Raw genomic sequence first — 14,522 nt, 5'->3', positions numbered from 1 at the left:
GAAATTTGCAAGGCAAAATTTCGAAAAGAATGTCATAAACGACCTCACTTGACTCTGTGGTGAAATGGACGGCTTCAAGTCAAGATCATACTGAAGTCAGTCGAATTCTATCAGTTTTTGGGGTGTATAAACCCGCATTTTGATTAGCCTTCTATGCCTCAATCTCTCAGGAAGAAGAAAAGAACGTGCAAAACGTGCGTCGACACAGCTTGTACGAGAGATGCCGTTTTCACCCAGAGCTAACGAGTGTCGTATAACATCTGCGAATCTTTATCTACATTACTTTGTGTGCATTAAACATCTCGCTGCCTACACGCGAAACTGTCAAAGCTCAAAAATGACCTCAAATCATTCTGCTGCTTAACCAACCGACACTTAGTGCAACAGTGTCACGATGAAGGTTTCGGGGTGTCTCTTGCCTTAATGCAATAGTGTTGTTTAGTTTCACCGCTACGCTCGCTGCCCGGTCTGGGTGACTCCATTCAAATGCGAAACTAATTGTGTTGGGTGCCTCGAATCAGCTTACCTTCATTTGACGGATACAGCGAACAGGGCACGGTGCTCCCCAGACCATTACTATCAGAAAAAAAATCTCCAACCCAATGATGGAGACAAATCAGCAATTGGCTCAAATTCTTGATATTTTTTATAGTTAGGATAATAAAAATAATAAATCTCAAAACCGAATTTAGTACTATACCATTTAATTGCACTAGAGTTTGTATCCTTTTACAGATACGCGAATTTCGACCTCAAGTGTAAGGCAATCTTCAGTGTGACTTACAGTTTAGGTCGAAATACGCGTATCTGTAAAAGGATACAAACTCTAGTGGAATTAAATGCTATAGTGCTAAATTCGGTTTCTAATTTACATATAGGTATTCCACACTTCGTTTTTTCTTCCGCAAAACGCAAAACGGACACAATGGATCCGGATTCCGTCGCTCGCTCCCAAGGAGCATGCAACAGATTCAACGGATCCAACACTACTCAATAGTGGAAAGTGTCTCCAATGAAAAAAAAAAAAAAAAAATAAATAATGGATTTAAAAGCTCACTTCAAATTTTAGGTTACTTCAATATTATATAGGTACTTCAATATTTGTCAACATTTTACAGCTTAAAAATAGTCTGAAATTTCCCTCTCTCTTTATCAGTTACAGTAGCTGGTATGCCTCTATCAGGTAGTAAAACTAAAAAGAGACAGTGTAGGCCAGTAATTCCCAATGTGCTCATAATCGTCCCCCTGGGGGCGATTTTCGGGCTCAGGGGGCAAAAAAGTGATCATCTAAATTTGAGGGGTAAAAAAAACTAGTAAGTGGACGAAAATACTGGTGAGTCAAAAGCTGAAAATATCGATAGATTATAGATTACGGATTATGCAGCATACTAAACTAACAAAAAAGACAATATACTTTTACTACATTGTTAGGTCTGTTCATTCCTATGTTATGAATGATAGAATTTGAACTTTGTTCAAAACAAAATATTGACAAAATATTTAAAATGAGAAGTAAGCTATTGTGTCCCAATGCTTTGAAGTGAAATTATTGGAAAATGTTCTAATTAATAATTATATGTGATGAATTCTCGGTGTCCAGATTGAGAAGCAAATTGCTTATAAAGCCGGTCGCACAAGAATATTAAATATTAGGGAGCTTATTCCAGATCATTGGAGACAGTTGTGTCCAGATGATCAACGAACTAACTGTTTGGCACTGTTCCTGCGGATGCGATCCGGTAGGGAATAGTTACTACGAGAGAGATACTTTCATTTTCTCGATTTATTTCCAACTAATTTGGTACATGTTTCTGCGCCTTATTTAAACCCCATTACCCTATTGACTATTACATGGAACATTCTAGTAGCCTATTGTAGCATACAATATTGTATTAACTGTTATACAGTCGACTCTCCACATCTCGGTGTTCTACAACTGTCAATGTGACTGTACAAAAGATCAACAATAACAATATTGTGTTGATACGATCGAAATAGTAATTAATTCTATGATGAGCTCTAATGTTTTACTGTTGTTTCGTTGTTTTGTTTCAGGCACGCTCCATTGTTATGATATGATCCTGAAGGTAAGTACAGTGTGTCTTAGAATAGTGCGGATGTGGTGTGTGCGGTTTTGGGCCTTATCATGAGGCATTCTGCCGGTGCGGTGTAATGAAAATACCCCGGCAGCTTGCTGATGGCCTCAACATATAAAAGGGCATCTCTTTTTTCTTCAGTAGAAAACAACACTTGACTTTTTTTTTGTTAATGTGTTAATTTGAAAATTATATTCTTCTGACTCCACAATACATTAATTGTCTCTTCTGAAGAAGAAAAGAGATGCCTTTCTATATTCATGGGATCTTGAAATTCTATAATATTATTACCAATGAGTTCAAGAGCAAATTTCAACAGAAATGTTTACATAAAATCACAAATGTTAAATTAAATCATACTCCAGTGCACTTTTCTTTAAACCTGGCGTTACAATTTATCATCAAGTCGACATTTTCCAAATCCATTGTGATCTATTTGCAGTTTTTGTACTCGATATTTTTACAAAAAGATTCAAATCTTCTCCACCAAATGTTAATTAATTCCAAAAAAGCTTTATGTAGCTTGAAAATAACGGATGTGCAGACCCCAAAAATTAATGTTAGACAACTGTTTCACTGTAAGAAAATACAAAATATTGGAAAATGTTTTCGAATTGCAGTATTTTAAATATTTTGATTATATTTCATCGAAAATAATAAAGTATTCGATTAGGGTATCCGTCCTATTATGGGGGACCTACGCACGATGTTGAAATTTAAATCGTATTTTAGTGCCAAAACCTAAATATTTTAGTATTTTGCAATGTGAAGTGTTGGAACTATCCTTCTTCTGGTGTATAGTGTGGTAAAAAGTAAATTTTGAAAACAAACACACATTATTTTAACATAAATCTGAAGCTCTTCCTTTGTACTATTAATGCGGTATTTCATCCTATTATTGCGGTATACAAAAAACGGTTACCGGACAAAATGTAGAATGAAAAACGCCGTACGGACAAAAGGTCGAAAGACAAAAGGTCGAAAATGAAGGGAAAGTTTTCCTTCTTTAAAAAAAATCTTGTGTCCTTTCTTTCTTGTTCTTTGAACTTTTGTCCTTTCGACCTTTTGTCATAGATTCACAAAAAAAAAATATATTCATTACATTCAGTATGCATTCAATGCCACACAATGTTCGAGCATTGAGATAATGATCCCTTCATGTTAATGACACTGCATGATACTGTCAGTTTGTGTAACTTTGGACATATCTATAAAAAAAACCTAATCAAACAAATGAACAGAATCGAATGATTTTTGGTCGGTTTCGTCTCCTTTTCGTCATAGCGGGACAATGTTAATGTAAATAGACTAGGTTTTTCCATCTGAGATCACTACTCGCTAAATGAGAAAAGAATTTGTTGACTTTGGTACACCCCACAATTTTGGTGCCTTCTAAATAGATTTTCCACTAACTTTCATTATATTTTTACTATTTTTTCAACGCAATTTTGGCATGTGAACCGATTTTTAATCAGTTTTCGTGACTTGTCCTTAAAATATTGCGTTTATTTGAAATATATTTGTAAATAGCGCATTAATAGGCAAACAGATATTTTCATTGTTCTTTTATTGCGGTATATGTATGTTTTTTCAAAAACTATAGAATGTTTCTTCAAAATTCAACGTCTGTCAAGCAACTTCATCCATTATGAACTGACATAACTGCTGCATGTAATTGTTTTGGGTCTTAACGTAAAAAATACGCTTATGATTATTCGCTCCGTAGATAGAGGAGCTGGTTAAAAATAAAGGATTTTCTTGACGCATCATTTAAAACTGTTCTTCCAAAGATCCAAATCTTTTAATTTTGGAAATACTCATTTATAAGTTTTCCTCATCATCAATAATATCCATAGAAAATAGAGTAATCGATAATTAATGAGGGTTTAATTCTTATACTGAAATAATTGGGAATACCGCAATAATGAGCTAATTACCATATTTAAAATATATATTCTGTATCTCGATACCTTTCTTAATTGATGGTCTCTTTAATACTGAGGAAAACGAGTTAGCATTAGCATTGGGCATTTCGTAGGTGGTACAGCCCTAGACCATTGTATGAGGGTTGCCTTCTTCTCGTTCGTTACCAAAGTCAGAAATTTGATACTAACCTCCAACTCTTAGACATGATTGATGCATCCTTCAAAAGTCGAGAGCTGTCCTGGCCACGTCCTTGCGAAAGCTGGGGAATGGGAATGGATGATTGATTGAACACCTACTTATGGAAGATGCAGTGAACTTTACGACCTCTCATAGGTGTTACGTGATGTTTTGGAATGTTGATGGAAAGGGTAGTGCCATAGGATACGTTCGGTAGATGTTCTTGCCGACAAATGGTAAATATTTACGCATTGTGATCATGCACTGCTGATCTGAACTAACACACCAAGTTCCTTTTTCGAAACTCCTCTGCAATCCGTCGCTCCTCTAGCAATGAACACTGACAATCTTTCTGACTTGTGCCATCACAAAATACTCGCTCTTCACTTTTCACTTTTTCGAAAGATTCGAATTTTTACATTAGCTATATCTGTACAAAATATATGTTGGATCCGTTGTATATTATAACCAGCCGAATTGGATTTATACGCGGATACGAGAAGAATCGTGAATGTGAATTTCAAACACTCCCGCACTTGCGCGCGTCTTGCTACGATCCTTTTCATTTCCACACAGCATTGCATTGTACGAAGACCTTGAAATCACACTGATCACAAACAATCAAAAAATCTGGGTGACGCAGTACCGACCAAACTACTACCAAAAATCACTGAAAATCTAGCCCGTAGAACACCACAAAATAAAATTTGCTGAACGCCAGCCCATCAGCCGATTCTATTTTTCGCCTGCTGAACTGAAAAAGCGGATACGAAGCAAATGTGACAGATTCACACGATTCACACTCACATATGTATTATAATGCATTTCTAAACCACTTCATCTGTAAACTCAATAATTTAATATATTTTGTTACACACATTTAATGTGTGTCAATTCTCAGTACGGTGTAACTTTTGACAATGTATTGGTCTAAATGTATTGGTCTCATGTTAATCAACCAAGCCATAACACATGTTACGATTTTACACTTTTACTTCATTTAAGCTCAACTGGTAGGATCGATCTTTCTTCTTGGCATTACGCCCTCACTGGGACAGATCGTGCTTCTCAGCTTAGTGTTGAATGAGTACTTCCACAGTTATTAAACGAGAGCTGTATTTGCCCATTTTCGCATTCGTACACCGTGTGGCAGGTACGATGATACTCTATGCCCAAAGAAGTCAAGGAAATTTCCATTACGAAAAAATCCTTGACCCCGGGAATCGAACTCAGACACCTTCAGCATGACTTTGCTTTGTAGCCGCGGAATCTAACCGCTCGGCTCAGTGAAAGACTTGTTGTGCTCATCATAGATAACCCCAAATGACAAATTAATTCAGATTCTCTGCAAACCCAAACTGGATCCAAAAAATCATTGAATTATTTTTATTATTTATTATTTTTGATTTTACTTAGACATGAAATTTAGCTATAGAAATTGACTGGTGAATACAAATTATATGAATTTTTTTGATAATAACGTTTTGTGGAGCACCGCGCGGAGAGAAGTGGCTCGACTAGTGGAGCTAAAGGAGCATTAATTTTGTCATTGGATTTTATGGCGCAGCTTAGGCGCGGAGATCGCACTGCTGCCGATTAGGATTTTATGTCAATTTCTGTTGTTGTCTCTCGCCTTTATTCCGTTTCATTGAAGAGTCGTGGGAAAAGTTCAATCCACCTCGCATTTGATTGGCGGCTAACTAAAACCGAAATAAGGTGTGTTCGAGTGAAATATTGCGTTCTGCATAGGCAAAAGGCTTCTACTCGAATGTTGGGTGCCGATTGAGACCGGACGGACGACACATCAGCATCAGCATCCAGCAGCAGCACTTAGGCTCAGAGTGAAAACAATAAACAGACTACACGAATAAGCAATCTGGTAAATAAACATTCTGATTAGCATAATTTGCAATTTCATTGTGCAACTTCAGCGGTCAAGCCTTATTTAATGCAACCAAAGTGATCGTTCAACAAGCAACCGCTGGCAATAAACAACACGAGCAAACAGCACTGCGGAGATTGAGATCGTCAGAGTGATTTACCGAGAGTCGTATGATCCGAAGATTTCGCAACGATTGACATTTGAAGCGTTACTGATAGATTATGGGACCATTTTGTAAATTTTCATAAATCAGCAGGTGAATTCCGGCGAACAATTTCTTCCAAGAGAATAAATTTTCTTCCATTAGTCACCAGCAAGAGAATTTTCTTTTCTTCGAAGAAAATACGCGTCGGAATTCGCCTACAGATGTTGCATACTTAATCCTGGACACCCAGTGGTCCATAAGGTTGGTCAAAACGGGAATCATACAATGAGTCTCATTTTGAATGCAACGTACCGTCAAGCTACCATTCACCGTGCATTTAAGAAAAATTTGCACTTCAAAAAATCATATAATTTTTCCAAATAATTTGGAGCGTACTAAAATACCACTACGTAGCGTGCTATTTTATAATAATATAGGGAAAAATCTAAAACTAGAGATGCGTAACAAAAAGTTACTCAAAAATTATGTTTGAAAATGTCATGTTAAGGTCGCCTCGTACCGTTCTATGTTACCATTTACCGTGCACCTAGTGCACCATTCACCGTGCGTATAGTTTTCGTCATGATTTAATTTTGTATCTTGAAGAAACGATGTTGATGGGGCAACTATGTTGCTAGTAGTGTGCGTACTCATTTTTAAGAGTATTCAAATCTTCATTTACAATAAAAACCAAAAAAAAAATAAAAAATGCCTAAATAATTATTTTTTTATTAAAATCGTTATAAGAGGTTTGACTGTATTGTCCAAACCATTCCATATTCACTCGAAAACTAAATATGAAGTAGTTTGAATCCAATATAATAATTAATTTAATATAACCGAAAAATTTCATGCCTTTTACACTTATCCACGGTAATAGGAACCATATATATTGAAATGGATCCATTCACCGTGCATTTGGGTTTCGACTGAAACACAATAAAAATTCTAATTTGCATGCAATATCATTGCTCATACGATGAAAATAATCCTAATAATAGTATCCATAGCGAAAAATCGTTGAAATTTTGAAAAATTTCATACTCCATCGTTAAAATGGAAAATGTGATTTTTTGGCGTTTCTACTAAGAGTGATGAAAAATCTCATTATCTAACAGAAGTAACATGATTTTGACTACATAAACCAGGTTTTTCAAAATGCTTTGTGATGAAAACTACTTCATTTCATCAGTTTTATCTTATTTTGCTGACAAAAGAATAATTTGTGAAAATTGTATGAATATTCTGTAGGAATTTGTATATGTGCACGGTGAATGGAGGCCGCACGGTGACTGGTGACTTAACGGTACCGTAATCCGGGGGCAAATTGATCACTTTTTTACAAATTTTTGCCATAATTTCTTTGGACTTCAAAAATTGTCAAAAAATTTTCGGTAAAATCATTACTTCATTGATCTTTATCAGTTTATGCAATCAATTTTTTATGAAATAAAATTTAACATTTCATAACATTAGTCTCAATATCAAAAATTGAAAATGACTCATTGGGGCGAAATGGATCACTATATAATAAAGCATAGTTTAGTATGTAAAATTTCCCTATCTATTAAATTTGGGTCTCCTGAATCTGAAAATGATGTCAAAATTCTTACAACTCGTGTATATCATAGTTTTATCGCAAAATTAAACTTTGTAAATCTGCCTAATACGCCTACATGTATGCAATTTCCCTTGAAATAAGCAAATTATTCAACAATAAACGGTTTTATGAGCAAACAACTATTCTTGTAATGAGGGATTCCACGGAGGCATGCAAGTCGATTCTGATCGACCATTTCAAAAATATCTGAAACTTTGCACAGTTTTTCAATTCCATCTAAATCGTCATTTTCCGATATCAAATCTTCAAGTTGAGTTACGACTAACTTTTCAAAAGGGTGTATGTGAAAATGGTTCAAAAATATTCAAAAAGCTGCACAGCAAAAACGGTTCGTTCGATTGTTAGACAACTAAAGAAACAAAGTTAGACAACTAAATAAGGATTCCAAAAAAAAATACACACAGTAAAAAAAAAAATTTTTTTTGCATTAAAAAACATCTTTTTTGTCACAAAAACTCAAATATCTCAAAACCCTATCGAAATACCAACGTATTTTTTTGAGGGAAAACGGTCCATTATATTAGCTATCTACCATAAAAATTTGGTGATGGTAAGCCAATAAACAAAAAAGTTATGACATTTCAAATATTTCACAAATGACGATTTAGATGGAACTGGAAAACTGTGCAAAGTTTCAGCTCAATAGAAAAAAATGAATTAAAAAATTTACCAAATTTTGGTGCTGTTGCTTGGAATCACTCTAATGCTGTACGATTTCAAATATGAGTTTAGCAGTTAACACTGAAGCTAACAAAACATTTTTAACACTCAAAGTTTACATGCAGGCTTAGCACCAGCGGTTTGTTTAGTATCGACATTTCCAACAGTATTGCTAACACCTTCAAAAACTGTGAATATTTCTATGCAAAACTGACTTTAATAAAAATTAAATAGTGCAAAATCATCATTAGACATCTATAAATTAGAAAACATGGAATATCTGTGATGGCAACGAAGTATTAAGCATCCTTGAAAGGAAAAGCTATTTGGTACCGACCCGATTAAAATCACCCCAGTGATCAATTTGCCCCCGGATTACGGTACTCTACCGCATCATCACTTCGACTTGTTGGAGTGCAAGTGTTCGGTACGAATGAGTTTCCGACAATTGTCATTTGTTTTCATAACGTGGTTTACGGCTAACCAGCCGAGTGGAAGTTGAACAACTACCGAAAAGCTAAACATTACATATAATTTTCAATTGGATTAGATTGTGAAGATTTGCGAAAAAAATTACACGTCTTCTCAGTGATAATCGAACTCACGACTCCCCGATCTCTAGTTGGGGCGCGTTACCACTACGCCATGAGAGTTCCTCTGTCGAATATGATCTGTCCATGAAATCAGCTATTCATGTAATTCCAGACCAATTTCGATGTATAACTTTTCAACGTGCTTTCTACGCAGAGTTTCAGAATGTCGATTCCTACACTGCTGGCTTCGATGTCTTGAATGAAAACTCTTACGTCAGCCGAAAACTTCAGGAACCTTTTGCAGTTTATGTTGCTGAGCTGGCAGCAATCAACTTCGCTTTGGGGATGATCTCAAACACACCCGCAAACCACTTCTTCATTTTCTCGGATAGTTTAAGTTATGTTGAAACACTCCGATCGATTAAACCTGTAAAGCATGCATCTCACTTTCCTACAAAAATAAGAGAGCAGATGTGTTAGCTCGCGATTAGATAAATGGCCAACTGGGACGGTGGTTACATTCCATTATTCCTATAGTTTCCTTGCGAGACTGGTGGAAAAATTTGGACGTAAGTCGGCATTAGTTTGGCATTGCCCAATTATGGACGCCTCCAGAGCGCAACTTTTAGATACCCTTGCACGCTATGTCTAAACCAGCAGATTAAGCAAATCGAATGTACCTCGGATTTTTTCCCGCTAGACATCAGTATTTGGTCTATAATTTCATAATCGGAAGGTTTCAAAATATTCTATCGGTGAATTTTTTCCCATACATTTTGTATGGACTGAAATGTGTAGGAAAACGTGATTTTTATTTATTTTCATAGGCTGTACAGTGCTGTTCTGAATAATAGCAGCGCATGTCGATTTTCATACAAAATGCTCAACTTTAACATGCTGTAGTTTTGTTCCCTTTCAAGCAATCGAGCTGAAATTTTCTCCACAGAACTACAAATATGATCATATATATATATACAATTTAAAACTATAATGTCAAGCCGAAATTCAATTTTTTAAAACTGCTATTTTTTTGAACAATTTCACCTAGTATCTCACTTTCCTGCAGGGGCTTAGAAAATTTTGAAATTTTGTGTTTACAAAATTGGGCATATGTGTAGTTCTGTTGAGAAAATTTCAACTCGATTGCTTGAAAGGGAACAAAACTACAGCATGTCAAAGTTGAGCATTTTGTATGAAAATCGACATGCGCTGCTATTATTCAGAACAGCACTGTATATGGAAAAATGGCTAAAAAGTGGAAAAAATCAAAATTTCACCGATGGAATATCTAAAACCTTCCGATTATGAATATATAACCCAATTACTGAACTCTAACGGGAAAAAACCGAGGTACATTCGATTTGCATAATCTGTTGGTTTAGACATAGCGTGCCTTGCGGACCGAGGTAGACAACCCTATGTTTCATTTAGAGATGTGTTGGGCACCCGCGATTTCGTTTATATGGTCGTAATTTTCGATTTCCTTCGCCTGTCTTGTATAAAAGCTTAATTCTCTAGTGTTCACATCTCCAGTTTTGTTTTGCGTGTTGGATTGAGGATCCTGGCCATCCGGCAGACGAATACCGGCAAGAAATTGATACCATCGCCATAAAGCGTTAATCGAGCTCCCGGATGAGCAGCAGAGAACCTTGATCCCAATCCCAACCATGTCCTTCCTTCAAAAATTATGACCACTAACCTCGAGTTGCCACAAGTATCCTGGCTCCATCCCGTACTGAAAAGTGAATTAATTGTAAATAATACAAAAAAATAATTTTGGCTATGTAAAGCGTTAAATGCAATTGAGCTTCAAAAAAACGAACTAGTTAAAAAAATATCAAAGCTTTGTCTTAACAACAAGTTTCAAATCATCAAACAAATTTTCAGGCCGGCTATGTTGTATGCTGTTCCAATATGGACTAACTGACAGAGTGTCGTGTTTCTCATGTATACCTAGTAGCTGTTGTTATACCAGAAAAAATACTCTACAGATAATTCAAAATAAAGGTTTGAAGATGATCTTGAAGCAGACGGTTTTGGAATCAACTTGATCAGTGGTTGGCAGCATCCTCACAAAATGTCTGAAAACTTTATAGGCTTGGCATTTTAAGCTTTGTTTTTTTTTCGATTTTTTTTTCTAGGCCCACTTTTTCTTACAGGGGATCCGCGGAACTCCGAACATGTAAAAAGCACGCTAAAACGAACCCCTCACAGCGAGCCGTTTTTTCGCCGTTCCAAGGATGAGTAATCTAGGCTAAAACTTGAAGAACATTAAAATTTTTTCGTCATTATTTTAAAAGTAGTATTACCAAAACATGACTTCATGAGGGTTATATATTTACTTAAAAGTTCGCTTTGCATTCCAAAGTAAGAATTTTTAGGAAAAAGTAAAAAACTCTCGTTTTTTGAAGTCTGAACTGGAAGAGAACCTGCTCTCAGTTGGTGTTCTCATGAGATCTTCTACTATTATTAACTGTCACGCTACTATGAGAAAAAATCCGTAGACGACGGTGACCTTAAAACAGCTTTAATACACTGATATTAAAAAAAAAAATAACTTTACAAATATTTGTCGAAATGCTTAAATGTATTTCACCAATGAAAACACTGTGGTCTAACGCTTATATAAAAATAACAAACGTGATCATAGCAAGGTAGACGGTCCATAAGGGGCTGAACAAAGAAAAAAACAGCGTTTCAATGATTCATGGTGCACATATCTCATCCATCAGGCAAAAATATTATAATATAATTTCACCGTTGGAAATATTCAAGACCAGCATGGCAGGGAAAAATATCAAACAGAGTCATAATGGGATATCCCGAAATATTTACCAAAAATATAAAACAAAATATTTTGGTGCCACTATGCAATCTATTTTTTATTGTGTTTCAATCAATTCAAGTCAATTGAAGATCTGTTCAAAAATCCATTTTCCTAAAACGTTATCTGGAAGCTCTTGATGAAATACATGCTGCGACTAATCAATAAGTTTGTTCATAGAAACTTCTAAGAATTCCTCCTTTTTTTTACAGGTATTCAAAAATTATTTTTTTATCTGGAATTAGAATAAAACCAGCAATCGCGCTGAGTTAATTTCCAAGCATTTCCTTAGGCAGGGATTTCCTACTGCAAGGATTTTCCAGTAATTTGGCTTGGATAGTTTTGTAGCAGAAATGGTAATTGGGATTTTTCAAGGAAGTTTGCTAAATTCTTCAGAACATTTGATTTAGTTTATGAATTTCCTATATATAGTTCCCAAGAGTTCTAGCTTGAATTATTCTAGGAATGACTCAAGATATCACATAAAAAAGAACTTATAACGATCTCTGCAAGAATTTCTCCAGATATTTATCTGGGGTTTTTCAAGGATTTCCTGAAAAGTTCCTTGATGATTCATAAATTATACAGAGACTTCCGAAATTTTTAAATATCAAAGAGTTTGCAGAATTTGACCATAACTACTTGGAAAAATACAAAGCAATTTATTTAGAACATGTCTCATTGAATTATCCAGGGATTGATTCCTGTGACTTACCTAGAATATTTTTTTGCAGAGTTTTTCCAAAAATTGAAATAGGAATTCTCCAAAGGATATCTTAAAAAATACTTCAGAGATTTTCTAGGACTTCCAACGCTTAATTCGAATTTAATTTTTATAATTATAATTAAACTATGAATATCTATAAGAACACTATCAAAAATTAATCAGCAATACCAAAAGGAAATTTCGTGAGATACTACTTCTTTGATATCTTGAATTTCTTTAAGGCAAATTCTTTGAAAAAATCCTCAATAAATCCTTGGTGGACTTGCGGAAAGAATTTCTGAAATCCTTTTAGTAGAAACTCCTGAACAGATACCTCATTTTTTTTGGAAAAATGCGTGTGGATGGAATGGAGGAATTTCTTCAATTATTTTATATGTTAAGAGTTTTTGAAAAAAAGCTGAGAAGCTTTCTCTGAAAAAACTTTCGTAGAAATCCTCAGATGAATTTCATAATGAATTTGTCAAGAATATTCTTGAAAGTGTTCGATGTACGAATACTTGATAACATGCTGGACATGTATGGCAGATTTCCAGAAACAAATGTCTAAAGATATCCCAAGAAACAAAACTAAATTAAGTTCAGAATAAAAAACTTTAAATTCTAACTTTAAAATTCTAGCAAATGCTATGAATGAATAAATCAACTGTGATAGATTGAGAGTGGAAGATAGAAGCAAGTGAAAAATACAACTACAAGCACGAAGAAAGGGACGGGCCTGGGATTGAACCCATGATCTTCTGGTTATGAAGCAGAAGCGAAGCCATTAGACCACCAACCTTGTTTGTCATCTCGTCAAAATCTAAAACTTTGCTTAAAATACAATGAAGCTATTCTTTCAATTTGCTCAGTTACGTCAATTATCAACATTCTTCAAAGCATTCATATCAGTTAATCCGTTATTGATTTTGATCTCGTTAAATAAAAGAATCAAAAATTCTTTTGTTTTGGTTTAAATTTAAAAAGATTTTTTTTTAATCTGTTATAAAGATACATAACGACCCTGTATTTTATTGCAAAATGCCATTACCAGTTGATTATATACACACTTAGATTTTTTTTCACAAGCTCGGCTGTGCGAATCTCGGTTTCCCGATTTAAACCGAGACTCGGCTACCAATTTGTCCGGTTGCTTAGCTTAGGTTAAAAAAAACCGAGATTCGGCATTCTAGATTAAGAGTGTAATACAAAACAATAGAACAAATTGGAAGTGAAGTGTAAATTTTACGTTTCGTTTTATAGTTAACCCTGTTGGAAAATATGTTTTTTTTACAATGAATTCTTTTGTATTTAAATGATATTTTTTATCACTTTAATTTCATTTGATGTTGATGGAAAATAGTCAACATCTCCGACTGCACGTGTCCCTTGCGAATGTAAATGCAACATGGAATTGACAGTCTACACGTGTTCTGCTTGAGACAGCGTTTACAATAATCGTGAAATTAGCCAGTCAACTAGTCAATGCTGTTGCCAACGAAGAACTCATTTAGAATCACGGCAGACACACGTGCCCGCCTTGGCAGCTTGAGAAAAAACGAGCATAGTAGACATCATGTGGTGAATGCCACATAAGGCCCAGATGCACTGATATCCTGGTACTTTTGGTACAACTTTTGAAATAGTCATAAATATAATAAAAACGCTGCACTTCAAGCCTAGGGGTGATCCTTATGCTACAAATTACTTGGAATATATTTGGCGTTTGTAAAAATTCCACACAATACCCTTACAGAATGATTGGATAGTCTCTCAATCAAGCCTATTTCAGAACCTTTAAATTAACAGCATTCTCGTAGCCTCTCTCATAATGATTATCGACCACAAGGATAACACTGCTCAAGGTCCTACCATCCAAAGTAAGTAAGGAAATATACCGACGAGTATTGTTCGACTGCATGGCAAACCAGAGAAACATGCTTCGGATCGGACTA

At 35.2% G+C, this 14,522-nt stretch overlaps 1 protein-coding gene across 2 annotated transcripts in view; it reads left to right on the top strand.

Moving 5' to 3' along the window:
* LOC5565328 (inositol-pentakisphosphate 2-kinase) overlaps nt 1-14,522 on the top strand; it is a 344,143-nt gene that overhangs the window by 244,638 nt on the left and 84,983 nt on the right. For both annotated transcript variants that reach the window (XM_001649622.2, XM_021846800.1), the window contains one exon: nt 2,056-2,087. The gene's annotated coding sequence lies outside the window, so the exon portion shown is untranslated. The remainder of the gene's footprint in view (nt 1-2,055; nt 2,088-14,522) is intronic.

This window comes from Aedes aegypti, chromosome 2 (assembly GCF_002204515.2).
Source record: "Aedes aegypti strain LVP_AGWG chromosome 2, AaegL5.0 Primary Assembly, whole genome shotgun sequence".
NCBI classification, from domain to species: domain Eukaryota; kingdom Metazoa; phylum Arthropoda; class Insecta; order Diptera; family Culicidae; genus Aedes; species Aedes aegypti.
Note: the sequence above shows the minus strand (reverse complement) of the source record. Positions and strands in the feature narration are given on the sequence as shown.